The sequence below is a fragment of the Triticum dicoccoides genome, chromosome 3A (assembly GCF_002162155.2).
Source record: "Triticum dicoccoides isolate Atlit2015 ecotype Zavitan chromosome 3A, WEW_v2.0, whole genome shotgun sequence".
NCBI lineage: Eukaryota > Viridiplantae > Streptophyta > Magnoliopsida > Poales > Poaceae > Triticum > Triticum dicoccoides.
The window spans coordinates 764,393,335-764,414,289 of record NC_041384.1 but is presented as its reverse complement, the minus strand read 5'-3'; the positions used below and the strand labels follow the sequence as shown (position 1 = coordinate 764,414,289).

Below are 20,955 nucleotides of genomic sequence, written 5' to 3'. Positions count from 1 at the left end.
GCCTGTTGACACAGACTATGAGCGCCACATCAGGAAGTTACATCGACAACGTCTACAGAAGGAGGCGAGCTCGAGCTCGAGCAAACAACAAGCATCTATCAAAAAATGCAGGAAACCGTTGCCCAGCTGGGAGAACAGGCGGCGCAATCGATCCCCCCGCTTGTTGTGCCACCAACAACACGTGACAGTACGCGCGCCCAATATTATTGTGGGCAAACAGTTTACGTTCCCGAGGTGGGCGATGTGGTAATAACCCAGGAGCATATAATGCAGGCTGAAACTCTCAACATCACTGTTGGACAACTCCTCGAGATCGAGGACATGCCTGTGCTTACAGAGGAGGAAATAAAACGGAAATATGCCCGGGGCCAACCTTTGGTCAAGCCAGAAGAGGTCAAGAAGCTCCCAACGAGAATGTATGAATTGCATCAATGGTACATGGACATTACCAAGAGATCCGATCGAGAGTCCCTCCTGGTGCAAGTCAAGAAGGATCATTACTACCATCAGAAACCTGTGACCGTTGAGTATTCTGAACTGTTTCAGTTATACAATCAAGACGCACTCGACAAATCTATCGTCAGTTGCTATTGTCTGTAAGTGATTTCTTGGTGTAATTTAAGTCTCAAGCTAGCTGTAGTGATCCTTTTGATCAATCATTACCTGTAATTATCCACACTATATTCTTTTCTGTGGTATTATGTCGGATGAAGATGTATGAGATGAGAAAAGGTGGACGCTATGGCATTGGGTTCATTGACCCAAACACCGTTAATGAATACACATGGAAAATAAACAAGCATCATGAAAAGCAGGTAGAGGACAGCATGCTAGAGTTCTTGAAGCGCCTCAAATACAATGAATATATACTACTTCCTTACAACTTCCAGTGAGTCACACTTTCTTGTACTACAAATTCTCTGTTTTTTCCTATACTAGCTAGCTACATGTTTTTGCTTACATATGTCCGCTTAATTAAGACATGCAAACGTGTGTGCATGAAGATTTCACCGGATCTTGTGTATCATTAAAGTTGACGCCGGAACAGTTGAAATACTGGACTCACTACTCAAAGCAAATAGTGACTATAACATCTTGTTTGGGATAGTCAACAGGTAATTTCTATCATTATTAACTATATATCTCGGCCTATTTAGTTGGTCATTTCATGATATGAACTATTTAATAACCCCTTTATTCATTTTCTTTGTCGGCGGGCAGGGCTTGGGCAAGGTTATTCAGCGTCACGGAAGGAGAATGGAAACGACAGCTGAAATGGTTTCGACCCAAGGTAAGTAATTAAGTAGTACTAGCTAGCTAGCTGCCATCTCTTTAATTATCATGCTTGATTAATTATTATCTGATCAAATTAAATTTTATTCTCGTAATAACGGCCCTGAAGCAGGCGCAGGGGACTGATCTGTGTGCATTCTGCGTTTGCGAGAACATTCGCATGATGACGTCCGAAAGGAGCCGATCTCAAAGACAGGAAGTGGTACGCCTGTCAGAACACTATTCACAATTTTTACACCATTATCGATATCTAGTCACATAACTAATACACATGCATATTGATCTCCTTCTTAACAGTTCACAGAGGTGCGGGACAAGCTTCTAGAAACGGAGCGCGTAGAAGCACTTCAAGAGGAAATAGCGGGATTTTTGCTCGACCAGGTCATAAATCCGAAGGGAGTATACTATTACCCGCTACCGCCCCCATCGACCAGGTCATGAACCACTTCCAATTGTCATCGTGCTCCGAAGGCACCAATTAGGTTAATGTCACTGGCTCCGAAGGCAACATGCATATGTAGGAGAAATTGTATATAGCTATACATGTGTGTATGTGTGAATTAATATGGTGGTTTGTGAGACATTGATGATATATATATATATATGATTGGTTCTACTAGAAATTCTATTTATCTATTTTTATATATATATATATATATATATATATATATATATATATATATATATATAACGTGTACAATGTGTAGTATTGTAAAATACCAGCAAACGAAAAAGAATTAAAATGGAAAACACAAAATTAAATGAAAAAGAAATCATAAAATCAAACCCCCCCCCCCAAACATTTTAGTACCAGTTGATGTTACCAACCGGTACTAAAGGGCTCCCGGCCCCCGGAGCTGGCTCGTGCCACGTGGTTGCCCTTTAGCACCGGTTCATGCTGAACCGGTACTAAAGGGGGGGGGCCATTAGTGCCCACACTTTAGTGCCGGTTATGGAACCGGCACTAAAGGGCCTTACGAACCGGTGCTATTGCCCGATTCTGCACTAGTGTGTACGGAGCCGGTATGAATGTGATCTTGTGATAAAGGACTATGTCTTGTTGGATGACAAGAAAAAAAGTGTGGCAGCTGACGGTAAATAATTAAGTAGTCTCAGTTATTCATTATTCAATTCAATGCATTTATTTTCAAGGAGTTATGTTTCTAAACGGTGTCACTTCAATGTTGCAAACTAAGTATTGTGTGGAACATCAAACCTCAGTTGAGTCGCCAGTAAGGTTTTCTGACCCACCTACCAAGGTATGCAATCTTTTTAAGGTAAGGACCCGATGACGATGCCCCCGACTATTCGTGTGGTAGGCGTTGGATATCTTCTAAAGTGGGTCACACATTTTTCTGAAGACCCCGAGGTAAAAGAAAGAAAATGATAGAATATTAGAAATAGTCGATGCCAAAGTAAGGAGACTGAAAGAAGACTTGGAGAAGGATTTACATGCCAAAGAAAAAGCCATGGCAAATGCCCAAATTACCAAAATGTGGTCGATATAGTTGAAGCCATAAACATCATTATCGCATCAGGGCATCCAATCCAGCACTACCAACCCAGATCTTCTCGGTGCTAGACAACATGAACTTGCATAGGGAGCCGTAGCCTGATCAAGCACCTCATAGTAGCCCATCCGGGCCAGAGAATGTCAACAACTGATATAGACGCCCGTACGGTAATCATTATCGCCGCCTCTACATGCACACACCTTTTTTCATGGTATGATTTTCTTGTTCCAATCTCAAACTTTGACGAGGCAAACTTGATTCACCCTCAAACATCCCGTGGACTCTCCTAGTCGTGGCAAACGACCAACTAGTGGAGGTTGCATAAGGTATTATCGTTGTCCCCAAAGAGAAAATTATGCACAATGTTCTGTTGCCGGACAACTTCAATAGGGTGGGAGTGTGTTTTGTGTTTTGAGGTTTCGAAGATGTGAACCCTATTGAGCAGCCTCAAGGGGCAGATGAGGGAACACACTATAGCCTCATACAGTGTAAAAGTTGGCAACTTATGTGGCTAAGACACATATCCTTTTGGGGGCACACTCCCCGCACCAAACACCCTCGCCGCCGATGCTCCGTACCAATGCCCTTTCATTGGGACCGACTCCTTTGGGCCAGTATAGTGAAGGAGTTCCAAATCAGGACAACATGGTGGCAAACGATCTAGCCGCTAACAATGATGATGTCCTTATCTACTACAGTGAGTTTGGACGCAAAGATTTCAATTTTTATTTGAATGATGATATGTGTGATGAAGGCATGACTATTGCAGTTACTAACCCTAGCGATTCTCAGACTCTGTTTAACACATCGGAACAGATTATACTCAAGGTGCTCAACGTTCATGCAAGCCGATGGTGACCCGACACACCTTGAAAGGGTCGGTCCGAGAAGCTCTCGCATGTGCCCCAGCTCCTCAACCCAAAAAAGGGAGGAAGCCGTGGTCTCATAATACGGATTACACGAACACGACGGATGCTGGGAGTCAGCTAGTGGTTCAGAAGAGACCAAAACCGGTTGAGTAGAAGATTGGGGATAGTCCTGCTGTGTCCCCAGGTTGTATATGGTTGTTTATAAACTTTTTGGACACGTACGGGTCCATACAAACATAAAATCACCCATTATAATACTACACACAACAGAATAAAATCAAATTACAATAACATCCAAAATTAGTGATCACATACATTCTCACATTCAATTGAGAATAATATTTTATTACTGGCTCACATCATTGCCCATTGTTTTACATCATGGCAAAGAGTAATGCTAGACGCAGAGGAGGCAAGAACAATTAGTATAATAAGGTCTGACGGGCTTGCAATCTGCTTCCTTGACGAGTTTCCCATATATAGATGTGCATGTACTCAGGCAAGTATAAAATGCGCACAGAGTGGCCCCATAAGCAATTTGCGTTTTGCAATTTTCTGTAGGCAAGAAGATAAATCATTGAAAGCAGTTCAAATTGAGGAACAAAGAAACTCGTGCATGTCAACTACCAATATTACTATCCTCTAATCGGCAGGAAAATAGGTACATGAAAATCCATTTCGTACCAGCATAAGTGGAATTTCCTAGCAGCAGAAGCACCATAAGACAAAGAAGAATTGGTTTCCGCTCCATAATATCATTCACAAACTTCTTCTCGGTTGTTTTTGAGGTCCGGAAGATGCCGGGTTATATTTATAGGCTTGTAGCTAGAGAACATTTACTCCATGTTCAATCAAATAAGATCACAAAGATTTCCATATCAGTGTCTTAAATTTGTACAAGTCATTCTATCTTCATGATGACATCCATTTAATGTTATCATAGTAGTAGTAATTAATGATTTGTGATTTGTGAATGACACGTGTCATCCATCAGGATGGGTCTCACCTACTAACCGTGAGAACTGATCTCATATAATTTTTTTCCGTCTATATCTATGCTTATATATATTTGGGAGATACTCTAAACTATGCACCACTATATTTGACCGGATCAAATCTATGGTGTTAAATAAAGAAATCTCCTATAATTTGATGAGTCTGATTAGTACTAACACAGAGAGGTGTACCTTGCTGGATCTGTGTCGTAGTTTAACATCGAGATGTGTGATTAGACACACATGTGTAATTATAGGAAAGCATTAGGTCATCTTCAATGCTGACTCCCAAATTTACTCCTTCATCCGTCCGCCCACGGACAGGGGGCCTGTCCGCGGACATGAATCCGAGAAGCCGGCCATCCAATGTTGCCTGCATAAGTCCGGTTACATTTTGGAAAAAAAATTGAACAAATCTAATGCATGTTTGAATGCACCTGACAATACAGATGTTTTCTTACATAAAAACGGGCACTTTTCATCTAAATCAAAGCAAATTCATTTCATTTAGACATGTTTCAATTGGACTGGACTATAAACCAAGACTAAAATGACCGCCACGCCCGTTCCCTATCTCTGGATGGCCATGAGCCGCGAAAAATGAAGCCCCACCTCCTCCACAGCAATGAGCCCTGGGAACTAAAGTTATCCACCTCCTCCGCGGCCAGAGCTGGCGATGTCCTCGTCATCCTCATTGTCGCAAAACACATCATCCACCGCGTCACCCATCTCCTTGTAGGCAGCCTGTAAATCTACCTGATACTGGATATAACTCAAGCGATCGCGGCGGATTTCGCAGGTGGTGCGGTAGGAGTCGTCTAGCGCTTCCTGCTCGGCCATGTACATGCTCGGCGCTATGATGGTGTCGGCGATGAGTAGCACTTCTGTGCGCCAGCTCTCGTCGAGGAGTCGGAGGTTGTAGGGCTGGCCGGCCAGCTCCCGATCGTGTACTACCATGTCCTTGTGGTGGGCACGGGCCTCGCCCATGGTGATGCCGACATGAAACGACGAGGAGGGTGGTGCCAACTTGTCCTCGGTTGCGTCCTCCAATTGGATGTCCGCAGTGCCGACCTCTGTCTGCCTGCCTGCCTACCTACTAGGTGCAATGACGGCAATCTCTTTTTTCTGATCAGACGAGAGGCTATTCTAGACGGCACTGGAGCTCGAGGAAGGCATGGTGCAGAGCGGAGGAAGGGAGCGGAGGATGATGGATGCGGCTATGGCCGGGCCTGCGGTTTATATGGCGAGGAGATGGCAGCGCGATCGGCGACGTCATTAATGGCGGGCGGCAAACAAACATATGGGTGGCGTCGGCTCCCGTTCCTCGGCGTTCACATGGATATTTAATGTAGGTAGGTGGATGGACGGATTGTCGTTTGAAGGGGGGGCAACCGCATGCACCTGGGAGGAACGAGGCGGTGCTCTCAGACGGCAAGCCACTTCAGTGCTTGTGTATTGTGAGAGGTCGTGTCGCTTTGAGCCGGCATGAATGCGGCACTGGTGCTCTGGAGCTGAGCTGGCCTTTTCGGGTGGAAACACGCGTACATGGGTTTAAATTTTTTTGTGGGCCAGGGTAGTCATGAGCAAGACGGCTCCATGTACTGAGGAATTTTCCCCTCTAGACTGCAATTCTATAATTTGAAATAAAGCACTTTTACGAGTGCAAAAGAAAAATAGTAATAATAATAACGTTTTAGGGACGATGGAATACACCAGTTTGCTTGTTCCCGTAAAAAAAATAAAAGAGGGGCTCAAGTTTTTCAGAAAACATTCCACGTTGTTTACGACAAAGGTTGATAAGTTCTTTGAATGAGATTTGCCTGCTCCCTGCTTATATGCCCATCCGTGTTTCCGCATACGTGGCTTGATTTGATTGGAACAAAATTAAGCTCGGTCTCACCCCCTTAAAATCGGGGGGGAGATGATTAGATTAGAATGGAAAAAGGAAAAAAGACAACCGTAGGATGAAGTGAGAGCACGGATGGAAGTATGGGAAGGAAGCAGGCAAACCGGATCCGAGTTCTTGATGCTAGGGCTGGAAAAAAAGCTCGAAGCTCGCGAGCTAAACGAGTAGCTCGTGACTCGACTCGAATCGACTCGAACTCGAAGAATAACGAGCCGAGCCGAGCTTTAATTTAAGATCGTTTACATACCAAGTTAAACGAGCCGATCTCACGAGTACTCGGGTAACTCGTTAAGCTCGATAAAAAAATCAATGTTTTTTAGGGATAGTAAAATACAGCCTCTAAACACCTTGCGTCCCAGCACAAGGCCCAGCCGCTCAAGGCCGAGCCACCCAGGGGACTCACACGTACAATTCCACCCCTACTTGATGCTATTCCTTGAAAATATGAAAGAAAGGTTGCCCAGAAATCTTGCATTTGCAAAATCTGTTGAGATCTCCGTACGTATACCTTGTACATTCGGTTCCTATAGCGAAACCATGAAGCGACCAACACACGCTTCTTTTTCCTTTTTTTTTTTCCTTTTTTTGAGTTGACCAGTGACCAACACACATCTCGGTCTACCAGATGCCGCTGTCAGCAGGGAAGAGCATGTATCAACTACTAAGAACAAATATTTATGAGATGAAACCATAAATATCAATCTGCCAAAAATATCGATGAACGTACATGTTAGGGCCCTTGCCTAACCAGCCCACCTACAGGGCCTGTCGTTGGGCCAACACATCGGGCCAACACATGGGCCTAGTTGCAAGCTACATATACCTGGAAGGAGTCCACGAGCGAAGTATCCAGTGGATCACGGGCGAACCAGGCGGCGGCTACCTTCCTCTCTTCTCCAACCTCTGCTCCTCCCTGTTCATCCTTGTTCCTCCTGATACTTGTATTCAGTTGTAATTACTACACCAAATTATTCCTCTATGAGGGATAGCTACCTAAGAAAGAGAGATCCCCAACTATTCTCTTACATCTGGTATTAGAGCCAGCATCACCATAACTTCATGAGGGGCTTCTCAGGGGGATGGGATGTTAAGGCTGTTGTAGGCCGGTGAAGCTCCAGAGCCGGGTCCATGCTGATCTGTGACAAAAGGGCTACGTCGAGCTGGACGGTGGCTTCCTGGCCCAATACGCTATGGTTGCTGAAGAGTTGAGGAACCCCATACTCACATGGGCAGCCCACGCCGACGAACATACGCCTGTTTTGTTGTTTTATCATCTTCCTCTACAAAACCCATATACCAGATTTGATCCGTCTGTTAGGAGCTAATTTGCCTACAGTTTGTTCTAAAAAAGTTTCTGAGGGGCTTCTCAGGGGATGGGATGTTAAGGCTGCTGTAGGCCGGTGAAGCTCCAGAGCCGGGTCCGTGCCGATCTGTGACAAAAGGGCTACGTCGAGCTGGACGGTGGCTTCCTGGCCCAATACGATGTGGTTGCTGAAGAGTTGAGGAACCTCATACTCACATGGGCAGCCCACGCCGACGAACAGCCTCCTGTTTTGTAGTTTTATCATCTTCCTCTACAGAACCCATATACCAGATTTGATCCGTCTGTTAGGAGCTAATTTGCCTATAGTTCGTTCTAAAAAAGTTAGGTAGTTCGTTTGTGGGTATGTCTTGAACGTCTTAATTTCTCTGAGCTACTGCATGTTCTTGTTTTAACTTGTCACTTCCGCTTTGGTAGACCTCCCTAAACACAACAACGGTTGTGATTACCTCATACCTCTTCATAATGAAGGACATGATGGTTGTTTTCTGAAAGTATGTTGTTCGTATTAATATTTTCGATACACAGTCTGTGTACAAACGAGCGCGCGCACAACTGGGCCAGCCCACAAGGCGATAGGCCACTTGCCATTCAAAGCAAGACATAAAAATCCTGGAAAAAAGGGATAGCCACCTAAGAAAGAGAGATCCCCAACTATACTCTTATATCTGGTATTAGAGCCAGCATCGCCATGCCTTCCTTAGGGGCTTCTCAGGGGGATGGGATGTTAAGGCTGCTGTAGGCCGGTGAAGCTCCAGAGCTGGGTCCGTGCCGATCTGTGACAAAAGGGCTACGTCGAGCTGGACGGTGGCTTCCTGGCCCAATACGCTGTGGTTGCTGAAGAGTTGAGGAACCTCATACTCACATGGGCAGCCCACGCCGACGAACAGCCGCCTGTTTTGTAGTTTTATCATCTTCCTCTACAGAACCCATATACCAGATTTGATCCGTCTGTTAGGAGCTAATTTGCTTACAGTTCGTTCTAAAAAAGTTCCTGAGGGGCTTCTCAGGGGTATGGGATGTTAAGGCTGCTGTAGGTCGGTGAAGCTCCAGAGCCGGGTCCGTGTCAATCTGTGACAAAAGGGCTACGTCGAGCTGGACGGTGGCTTCCTGGCCCAATACGTTGTGGTTGCTGAAGAGTTGAGGAACCTCATACTCACATGGGCAGCCCACGCCGACGAACAGCCGCCTATTTTGTAGTTTTATCATCTTCCTCTACAGAACCCATATACCAGATTTAATCCGTCTGTTAGGAGCTAATTTGCCTACAGTTCGTTCTAAAAAAGTTAGGTAGTTCGTTTGTGGGTATGTCTTGAACCTCTTAATTTCTCTGAGCTACTGCATGTTCTTGTTTTAACTTGTTACTTCCGCTTTGGTAGACCTCCCTAAACACAACAACGGTTGTGATTACCTCATACCTCTTCATAATGAAGGACATGATGGTTGTTTTCTGAAAGTATGTTGTTCGTATTAATATTTTCGATACACGGTCTGTGTACAAACGATCCATTAATCCCTTAAGAAATAGTTCGTTTTATTCACACTCGATCTAGCAACCTCTCCAATAATAAAGCTTGTAAAAAAACATAGGCGACCAGCTAGACAGTACAAGTTTTTTATAGTTAGATGAAGTGCAATAGCCTTTATGACTTCAAATTTCTATAAGTATATAAATTATTAATTGTAGGCTTCCTACCATTGTGGAGATACTTTCTAAAATGCCAAAACGCCTCATTCACTTGAGGCATGTGAGGAAACACCTTTGTTGTTTCTAGCCGTTTCATCAAAATGCCTAAAAAAATATTAAGGCTAATAAAAAGAACACCTCGAAATACTTTTTATGCACGCAGCCTGCCATAGAAGACAACTTGATCCAGTCAGAAGTTTTTTCTCTAACAACATAGGGCCATCTTAGATTTTGACACAGGGACCTCAATTTTGATAGACCAGCCTAGGGCCACACGAACACTCCAGCTCCAAGGAGGACAAACATTCATCAATTTGAAAAAAAAAATCACAAATTTTACAAAGAAGCTCGCAAAATTGAAAAAAGTTCATTGGTTTAAAAACAAGTTCATGAATTTGAAAAAATAACACAAATTAAATACTTTATTGACAGGAGGCGTCTGACTGCGCCGATTCACTGTCATGCACGAAAACAGGGAAAAATAGAATAATAGTTTGAAGTACTTGTTTAAATTATGATTTTAAATATATTTTTCAAACATGACATGGATGCCTACCATGAGCATGCCATCTGGCATAAGTTGAGGTCATTTAATGAATGTCCAAAAAGACACCATGTTCAATGGAGGGTGTTTGCAAAAAAGGCTCCATCTGAGAGCATGTTGTTTCCTGACATCCTTGAAATGGTTCCATTTTTTTCCATGGTGTCGTATGACCAATTCAAGGCACCATGTCAATTTGTGTTTGTTTTTGATAAATTTTGTATTTTCTAAAGATTTCTCGGTAAAATAAATGGACAAATGGCCGGACGTGTCGCAACTTGCATATTGTGTCAAAAATCGTTCAAATCTGACACGAATGCCTACCATGGGCATGTCCACCTGCTTGCAAGATTTGTGGTTATTTCAAGTGTTCAAAAATAGATCATATTCACGTACTCCCTCCGTCCGTGAATAAGTGTACATCTAGCTTTTTTTCAAAATCAAAGTTTTAAAATTTTGACCAACTTTATAGAAAATGATAGTACCACATATGACATCAAATTGGTATATTACCAAAGTACATTTCAAAACGGATCTAGTGATACTAATTTAGTGCCATAAATGCTTTTACTTTTTCCTAGAAAGTTGGTCAAAATTTTAAAACTTTGACTTAAGACAAAAACTAGATGTAGACTTATTCACGGACGGAGGGAGTAGGCCTAAAGCCAAGAAGGCTCCATTGAGAGCACGTATCTTTTGACATCCTGGAAATGGCACATTTTTTTCTGTGGCCTTGTGCAACCAATTCAAGGCACAATGCCAAGCTGTTTTGGTTTTCGAATCTTTTTGCACTTTCTAAAGTTTTCTCCATCAAAAAAGACCGATAAATGGCCGAACGTGTCTCAACTTGCATAGGGTGTCGAAAATCATTCAAACTTGACATGGATGCCTACCATGTACATGCCCATATGCTTACAAAAGTTGCGGTGATTTGAAGGATGTCCAAACATAGACCATGATCAATGGAGGGTGTTCAGGTGAGAGTACATTGTTCTCGACATCCTTGAAATGACCTCAATTTTTTTCATGACCTTGTATGACCAATTCAGGGCAACATGCCAAGTTGTTTTGTTTTTTTGACAAATTTTGCATTTTCCAGAGTTCTCTCGGTCAAAAAAGGCCGACAAATGGGTGGACTTGTTGTAACCTGCATACGGTGTCAAAAATCATTCAAACCTGGTATGGATAACTACCATGGTCATGCCCACCTGCTTGAAAACGTTGGGGTCATTTTAAAGATATCGGGAAACATTGTGGTCAGTCTTCTTGCCTATTCGAACCCCCTCGTTGAACATGGTCTATGTTTGGAGGGAGAATTCCTTATTTAACACTGTGTTAAATTTTGTTTCCCTATTTGACACCGAAAAATATTTTCCTCCTTATATAACATCAAGTCTAAATTTTATGCCCTTTATAACATTTTCGTCCATTTAAGCCTTAAAGGTGTTAATTGACACATGAAAAGACCTTTTTACCCCTGATACGGTATGTGATAAAAAATCATAGATACTAGTACGTGCTAATAATGTCTGGCCGGCTTGGTTTGTTGTATGCGGCTAAGTATAGCGAACTAGTTGCGACACGTCAGGCCATCTATTGTTCACGTAACTTTAATCTTTTTCCAGTAGGTGGGCATGCCCAAGGTAGGCATCCATGCTAGGTTTAAAGAAAAACGTATTTAAAATCATAATTTATATATTTACTTAAAACCGTTATTTTAATTTTTCCTATTTTCGCGAGCAACAATGGGCTGGCCTAGTCTGCCAGGCTCCTGTGAAAAAGTATTTAATTCGTGAACATATTTTCAAATCAATAAACTTTTCAATTTCACAATTTTTTATCAATCGTGAATTTTACGAATTGATTAACTAATTTCAATTTTCGTGAACTTTTTCAACCTTGGAGCTAGTGCTAGGCATAAAAACTGACAAACCAAAGACCAAACTAAAAAAATTCAAATTTTCGGTCTTTTGTGTTGGTGTTGGAAGATTTCTGCCATATGATGCAGAGAAAGAGTGCACGATGCAGAATAATATATGAGCAAACACAAATTTCTAGATCTAGATAGATAAAAAATTCTAACCATAGTGGAAGCTAAATGTACAATAAGAGGGCCCAACTTTTACTGTGATTGCAAACGGGAATATTCTGTTACATTGGACTCATTTATCTATCTCATGTAAGCAAATGCTCTAACTAAAATTTTATGGATACGTTTTTTGGTTCCTCGCAAACAAAAAACCGAAGCATATTTTAGTAGCACCAGAAGAAAATCCTCGAATTGATTGAAACATGATTTCATTGTGTTTAAAACACGTGTTGTGTCAAAATAATATTTGGTATGCATCATAAGAAAGCAAATTCCCTGTTCGGGTATTTTGTTCAAGCGGATGTGACGGAAATCTTGAAAGTCCGGGCATCTCCAAGGCTACAGGAAGATGTTCTCGCTTGGGGCCCTGGGGAGCTTGGTATATTTACTGTTAAGAGTGCTTATAGTGATATCCCAACAATAACATGTTCCAACAAGTAACAAACTCCAATCTTCATCTGCAACTAGCAACGCTATAAGAGGGGCTGAGCAAAGCGGTAACATAACCAAACAACGATTTGCTGGGACAAGGTGGGTTAGAGATTTGACATGGAAATATGGGAGGCATGATAAAGCAAGTGGTAGGTATCGCAGCATAGGCATAGCAAAAGAGCGAGCAACTAGCAAGCAAAGATAGAAGTGATTTCGAGGGTATGTTCATCTTGCCTGCAAAGTTCTCGGAGTTGACTTGATCCTCGTAAGCGTACTCAACAGGCTCCTCGATCACGTACTCGTCTCCCGGCTCTACCGAAGCAATAACAACAAGCAAAAGGGAGAACAATCAACCACGTGCAATGCTCAAACAACATGATGCAAAACAATGCATGACATGCGGGATGCTGTATGCGGTGCATATGCATGATTTGAAAAGGAATGATTGAACCTGGCCTCAACATGGAAAAACAAGAGTGCCACTGGAAAGAGGAGTTGATTTCGGTCAAAATCGATATAAAGATCACCGGAATCGGATGCACGGTTTGGAAATGGTAAGCAAAACAAATATGGCACCGATCTGCGATTAACAGCACGAAGCCATCTAAATTCATCAAGATAAATAAGCTACAACACTCTAACATGACAACAAAATACATGGCAGGGATCCACTCAAGATGCTTGACAAAAGATGAACACTGAGCTACGGCTAATTCACTCAATAACAGGTTCAAACAAGCATGGCAAAAGTGCAAAACATAACAGGTTACAGACTTAAGAGAAAACAACAAGTCGGAAATTTAACATCAGGAAGCAATGTTCAGAGCACGATAACTACATGGTACAGGAACATATCATGGCAAAGCAAGGCTTGGCATGAAGCTACTCAAAGCATACAACAAAAGTCCCTTACTGACCATAAGCCAAAAGGGATCAGAAAATACAATTGCAACCATGTGAACATAGCAAGTTACATAAACAGATTCAGACTTAGTGAAAAACTGGAGTATGGCAAAACAGATAACAAGTAGGCATGTTTACGAGCTCGATGCACTCACCACGAGGCAAGAAATGACAAACTAAGCATACACCCAGCAAGTAGACATGGCATAGAAGCTAGGCATGGCAAGAACAACATCATAACATGTATGGATCAACAACAACAAGCTCGGCAAAATTGCTAAACATGTTAACAATCTGCCAGGAACATTTTATAGAAAAAGTAGAGCTCGATTGAGTCAAGCTAGGGTGCTCCATAAATGGAAACAAAGCCATGGATGGATAGAGCATCACAATGTCTACAAGACATCCTTACTGACCATGCTTAAAAGAGGCACGGATCACTAGGTAGCAACATGAACATATGGCATAAAAATAAGGACATGGCAGAGACTTAGAATATGTCTAAGTCCCTGAAAGCAGCAACAATAAGTAAGCTACTTTGCATGCTTGTGCTAGTCACCATGAAGATCACAAAAATACATGGCATACACCCCAGTAAAGATGGCATGGCATACTTCAAAACACATGTAGAGCTCAGGATCATAGCATGCACACATAAATCATGGCAAAAATGACAAAAGTGCAAGTGCTGATACGGATCTGAAACTAACATCACATAGCTCTCTTCCAACATCATTTCGGGCATCAAGATGAGCTCAAATGAAAATGATGCAATGAGATGAAATGAAGTACTCGTTGAGGCGAACATTTCGATATGCTACACGCACGAATCGGAGCAACGGTGATGAAGTTATGATGTGATGTAAAAGGCATGAAAATACTGGGACTTAGACGAAATTTAGACCTGTCCGAGAAAGTCAACGGGATCGGGCCGGATCCCGCCTGGATCCGGGGCAGGCGGCGGCGGAGGGCCTCTCCGGCGCGGAGGCGGCGCGGGTAACCGGGCGGCGGGGACGGCGTGGTGGTGGCCGATGAGCTCCGGCGAGCTCCTGGAGCGGGGCGCCGGCTTCGAAGGTCGGCGGGGCCGAGCCGCAATGGGAGGCGGGACGCAGGACGCCTGCGGGCAGGCGGCGGCGACGAGATGGGCCCGCGCGGGCCCGATCTGGGTTCCGCGGGCCGGCGGCGGGGCTGGAGGAGAGAGAGGCCGGAGACGCTGACGTGGCGCGCTGTGATTGGGCGAGGGCGGTGGCTGGACATGTCCGGCGGTGGGGATCTTTGTCCGGTGGCGCGAGGTAGAGGAAGACTAGGGTTAGACCGCGAATTTGGGGGAGAGGGACCTTTATATAAAGGTAGAGGGAGCTAGGAGAGTCCAAATGAGGTGCGGTTTTCGGCCACGCGATCATGATCGAACGGTATAGAAGATGGAAGGGGTTTAGGTGGGTTTTGGGCCACTTTGGAGGGGCGTTGAGCTGCAACACACACGATGCCTTTTCGGTTCCTCGGTTAACCGTTGGAGTATCAAACGAAGTCCAAATGGTACGAAACTTGACAAGCGGTCTACCGGTAGTAAACCAAGGCCGCATGGCAAGTCTCGGTCCAATCCGAAAACGTTTAACACCCGCACACGAAAAGAGGTAGAAAGGGACATCGGAGGACATAGGAGCATCGGAATGCAAAAAGGACAATGGGGAAAATGCTCGAATGCATGAGGCGAACACGTATGCAAATGTGATGCACATGATGACATGATATGAAATGCATGACACGCAAGCAAAAGGAAAGGCAACCACAGCGAATAACTGGAAGACACATGGCACATCGGTCTCGGGGCGTTACAGTAAACTTTGGACTGACCTTGTTCTATTAGGATATGCTACCCGAAATATTTTCTTTCATACAATCTCTTATTGTTTGCGTCAAGTCTGTACACCCAGTCTTATTTGCGTCAAATCTGTACATCCACTGGGTGTTTTGTTGTCTTTGGTATTCGCGCTCTTCCACTCAGCCTGGGCGAGTGGGATCTAAACCGGTGGGGGCACGCTAAGTGCACCCACTGGGTGTAGTCCCCGAGACCGCAGTCGACTGCGGGCAGTCGACTGGGGTCTGAGTTCTTTTTACTTTCTCTTCTTCTACTCGACCCGGTCAGACCGGTCGAATGAGATCCGAACTAATGAATTCTTTTTAGATTATTATTTTTTCACTAGTATATATGTATGAATGCATGTTAGATGGATATAATTAGTGTTTAATTAGTATGGAAATTTTTTATATAATGTTGTTTTTCAGTTTTTTAATGGATGTATAAAAGTTGTGTTTTCTGTTTTTAGTGTTAGATGCTTAATTAGTATGAAATAGCATATAGAATTTTGACATATGCAATGATAGCACAATTAGTGTTATTTAGAAATGTTAGAAATTTTAGTTATCAAAATCCAATCATTAAAAAAATGTTACTTTTTGCGGGCATATAGCTAGTATTTGTTCTCGACGATGCCCGGCCCGCACCCTTGCCGTCGACCCGTCCGCGACGACGTCCGACTCACCCAGGTCCGGGACTGGGCTTCGTCGGGCTGGCACTGGGAGGTGCTGCCTGGAGGGGCGCGCCGCTTGATGAGGAACCCGGCCCCGGGTCCCGTCGTCGACCCTGATCTCGTTTGGTGGCGTTCGCGTGGGCCAGTTTCGGTGCGGAGGGAGCCGGCCCCGCCGGAGGTGGTACGTCGCCGTGTCAGGGAGGAGGACGAGCACGTCCATCGCTACATGGTTGCGTTAGAGGGCGGCAGGTTCTCCAATACCTGGCAGTTTCGTCAGGGATCTCACTTCAGCTATGATCCTTTGAGGGTTCCTTCTCTTTGGGTGTCCACCGCCCGCGTCGCAGGAACCGCGAGTGTCCTAGATTCTTCTGTAGTATTCGATCTTTAATTAGCTACCTAGCCAGTGATGTACTATTCAATATTATATATTTCGAGACGATGTATTCGAGATTATATCTATTATTCAAGACGATGTATTCGAGATTATATCTATTATTCGAGACGATGTATTCGAGATTATATCTATTATTCAAGACGATGTAATTTGAATACTAAATTGTTTTATATTTCTTTTGGCATAGTTAAATAAAAGCTATGGCGGACAATACCGACAGTGAGGGAGAACAAACCATGTTCGATATCATACGCGGGCCAGATGATGATCAGAATGAAGAAGATTATGACGGCTCCGAATTTCTAAACAACACCGGAGAGGGTGATATGATATTCGATCGCGACGACGGAATGGATGAAGTCATGAACTACGATTATGACAATGACGAAGAACATGTTGATCCTAAAACAACAAAGACCGGCGAGGTATATATATTTATATAAGCAGGCATCTGGTGATCATCACATGTTTTAAATGAGTTGAAGATATATTAACGAATCGATCTTTCTTCTTTCAGCCATCCGGATCGAGCAAATCTTCAGGCAACAGGACAAAACGAGGCCCGAACAAAAAGTTAAAGGAGGGCGTAAAGTATAATATCGAGGCAATCAGACCTAATGGCGAACCATTAGCGCCTAAGAAGATTGCGGACAAGTTCGTTCGTCAGTGCGGAGTTCTTGTGAAGGACCAACTCCCGATCTCCCTTCAAGAATGGAGAGAGCCAGCAAAGCCACGTCCAGATCTTACTTTTGTCGACGACAGACAAAAAAGTCTGCTTTGGGATACTCTCATGGAACATTTCACCCTACCAGATTATTTCACAGAAGCAGATGTGCAGAAAGTCAAGGACGCTACTCTTAGGAAGATGGCAGTTGCATTCAAGAACCACAAAAATCGTGAATGGGACAAGTACGTCAAGGGAGGAAGGAAGACTCCAGTATTCGAGGGAACACTAGAGAATCAAAGTGCTCATTGGGACGATTTCGTGAAATTAAAGGATTCAGAATTAGCTAAGGAACGGTCGAGAATAAACAAGAAGAATGCCGAAAAAAAGGATAAGTTCCATAAGCTGGGGCCAGGTGGCTACGCGATGGCAATGCCTAAGTGGGATAAATCTGAGAAAGATATTGAGGATGCAGGTGTCACTCCGGTTACTAAGAGCTGGCCCCCCAGGTGGAGGACTTTGGTTCTATGCGCATGGGGGGTGTTGGACCCGAAGACAGGCAAAGTTTCGACGAAGGCATGTCTGAACGGAGCCGACGATAATATACTTGTTGCAATAGAAGAGGCTCGAACGGGGGTGTTCCAGCCCAACAGAGAGAACGACGAGCTTACGCGTGCCCTGGGAAATCCTGAACACCCGGGAAGAACACGAGGCAAGGGCGCTATTCCGTGGTATGAGGGATTTTCGGACTGGAACGCCGACTACAGAACCCGTGCGAGAAGGAAGATTGCGGAGGAGAAGCAGAGGAAGATGGAGGAGGAGAAGAGGAAGCTGGACTATGAACGCCTTCAAGGCCTAGAACCAGCGCACGCGGACTTGGTAGTCAAATTCCAGCGGGAGCAGGAGCAGATCGACTCACTTAGCCAGCAAAGGGGGTCTCAGCAGCTGCTGCAGCTCGCGGATGATCCAGCATTGGATACCACCGCCCCATCCATGCCGAGAAGCAGCGTGGGTTCCGCCCCATTTGACGCAATGCTGAATAGATACCCCGTGGATGACATCGCGGAGAACACTAACTGCGAGCTACACTTCAAAAGTAAGAACATATCCTTGAAGCTGGCGGACGGCGTTGCTTATACAAATTCCCCCGATGCAACCTTCCATTGCAACCCGATTCCAGCAGGCTATGCTCGTGTCGTGGTTGATGAGGTGGTGGACCAATATTTGGGGCTAGAGCTTGACATTCCTGGAGGTGACGAGGAGCACACACTTGGAGATGCCAAACACCGTATCATCCTATGGAGAAAGGATTGCATCATCTTTCGAAGGCCGCCGACACCGCGGCACCCGAGTCCTCGTCGAAGTCCGTCACCGAGTCAGCAGACTCCCGCTCTTCCAAGTGCACCAACGCGTGAGGCCACTCCTCCTCCTCCAAGTCCGGCAAAGTGTCAGGCCACTCCTCCTCCAAGTCCGACACAGCGTCAGACGTCCACTCCTCCTCCAAGTCCAGCACAACCTCAGGCCACTCCTCCTCCAAGTCCGGCACAGCTTCAGGCCACTCCTCCTCGTCCAACTCAGCCCCGTCAGCCGTCTCCGCCGCCTCAGCAATCGCAGAAGAGACACCCCGCAGCTGTGGTGCGTAGCGGTACGAGTCGAGGTCATAGTACAGGAAGTACAGGCGGAGGCAAGCGATATAAATATGGTCCAAATCTCACTACTCCTCTTCCTGAGAGGGCTTACGACAGGACTGAGGAGCAAACCAATGCCATAGTGCGGGCAGAAGTCGACGCCCAGTTTGGACCAAAACCGCCACCGCCGCCAAGGGAGAAAGTGCCTGTGAAAGTAGTTGACCACTTCACTCGTATGGCTCAACCACCAGCTCCTAAGCCTGTTGACACAGACTATGAGCGCCACATCAGGAAGTTACATCGACAACGTCTACAGAAGGAGGCGAGCTCGAGCTCGAGCAAACAACAAGCATCTATCAAAAAATGCGGGAAACCGTTGCCCAGCTGGGAGAACAGGCGGCGCAATCGATCCCCCCGCTTGTTGTGCCACCAACAACACGTGACAGTACGCGCGCCCAATATTATTGTGGGCAAACAGTTTACGTTCCCGAGGTGGGCGATGTGGTAATAACCCAGGAGCATATAATGCAGGCTGAAACTCTCAACATCACTGTTGGACAACTCCTCGAGATCGAGGACATGCCTGTGCTTACAGAGGAGGAAATAAAACGGAAATATGCCCGGGGCCAACCTTTGGTCAAGCCAGAAGAGGTCAAGAAGCTCCCAACGAGAATGTATGAATTGCATCAATGGTACATGGACATTACCAAGAGATCCGATCGAGAGTCCCTCCTGGTGCAAGTCACGAAGGATCATTACTACCATCAGAAACCTGTGACCGTTGAGTATTCTGAACTGTTTCAGTTATACAATCAAGACGCACTCGACAAATCTATCGTCAGTTGCTATTGTCTGTAAGTGATTTCTTTCGGTAATTTAAGTCTCAAGCTAGCTGTAGTGATCCTTTTGATCAATCATTACCTGTAATTATCCACACTATATTCTTTTCTGTGGTATTATGTCGGATGAAGATGTATGAAATGAGAAAAGGTGGACGCTATGGCATTGGGTTCATTGACCCAAACACCGTTAATGAATACACATGGAAAATAAACAAGCATCATGAAAAGCAGGTAGAGGACAGCATGCTAGAGTTCTTGAAGCGCCTCAAATACAATGAATATATACTACTTCCTTACAACTTCCAGTGAGTCACACTTTCTTGTACTACAAATTCTCTGTTTTTTCCTATACTAGCTAGCTACATGTTTTTGCTTACATATGTCCGCTTAATTAAGACATGCAAACGTGTGTGCATGAAGATTTCACCGGATCTTGTGTATCATTAAAGTTGACGCCGGAACAGTTGAAATACTGGACTCACTACTCAAAGCGAATAGTGACTATAACATCTTGTTTGGGATAGTCAACAGGTAATTTCTATCATTATTAACTATATATCTCGGCCTATTTAGTTGGTCATTTCATGATATGAACTATTTAATAACCCCTTTATTCATTTTCTTTGTCGGCGGGCAGGGCTTGGGCAAGGTTATTCAGCGTCACGGAAGGCGAATGGAAACGACAGCTGAAATGGTTTCGACCCAAGGTAAGTAATTAAGTAGTACTAGCTAGCTAGCTAGCTGCCATCTCTTTAATTATCATGCTTGATTAATTATTATCTGATCAAATTAAATTTTATTCTCGTAATAACGGCCCTGAAGCAGGCGCAGGGGACTGATCTGTGTGCATTCTGCGTTTGCGAGAACATTCGCATGATGACGTCCGAAAGGAGCCGATCTCAAAGACAGGAAGTGGTACGCCTGTCAGAACACTATTCACAATTTTTACACCATTATCGATATCTAGTCACACAACTAATACACATGCATATTGATCTCCTTCTTAACAGTTCACAGAGGTGCGGGACAAGCTCCTAGAAACGGAGCGCGTAGAAGCACTTCAAGAGGAAATAGCGGGATTTTTGCTCGACCAGGTCATAAATCCGAAGGGAGTATACTATTACCCGCTACCGCCCCCATCGACCAGGTCATGAACCACTTCCAACTGTCATCGTGCTCCGAAGGCACCAATTAGGCTAATGGCACTGGCTCCGAAGGCAATATGCATATGTAGGAGAAATTGTATATAGCTATACATGTGTGTATGTGTGAATTAATATGGTGGTTTGTGAGACATTGATGATATATATATATATGATTGGTTCTACTAGAAATTCTATTTATCT

At 44.4% G+C, this 20,955-nt stretch overlaps 1 long non-coding RNA gene across 1 annotated transcript; it reads right to left on the bottom strand.

Annotated features, from left to right (window-relative positions):
- Nucleotides 1–3,988: 3,988 nt before the first annotated feature.
- LOC119273734 lies at nt 3,989–4,462 on the bottom strand. The gene is made up of 2 exons (XR_005134954.1): nt 4,361–4,462; nt 3,989–4,231 (listed from the first exon to the last, which is right to left on the bottom strand). It is a non-coding gene; the product is annotated as an uncharacterized LOC119273734 (long non-coding RNA).
- Between the last annotated feature and the right edge of the window lie 16,493 nt (nt 4,463–20,955).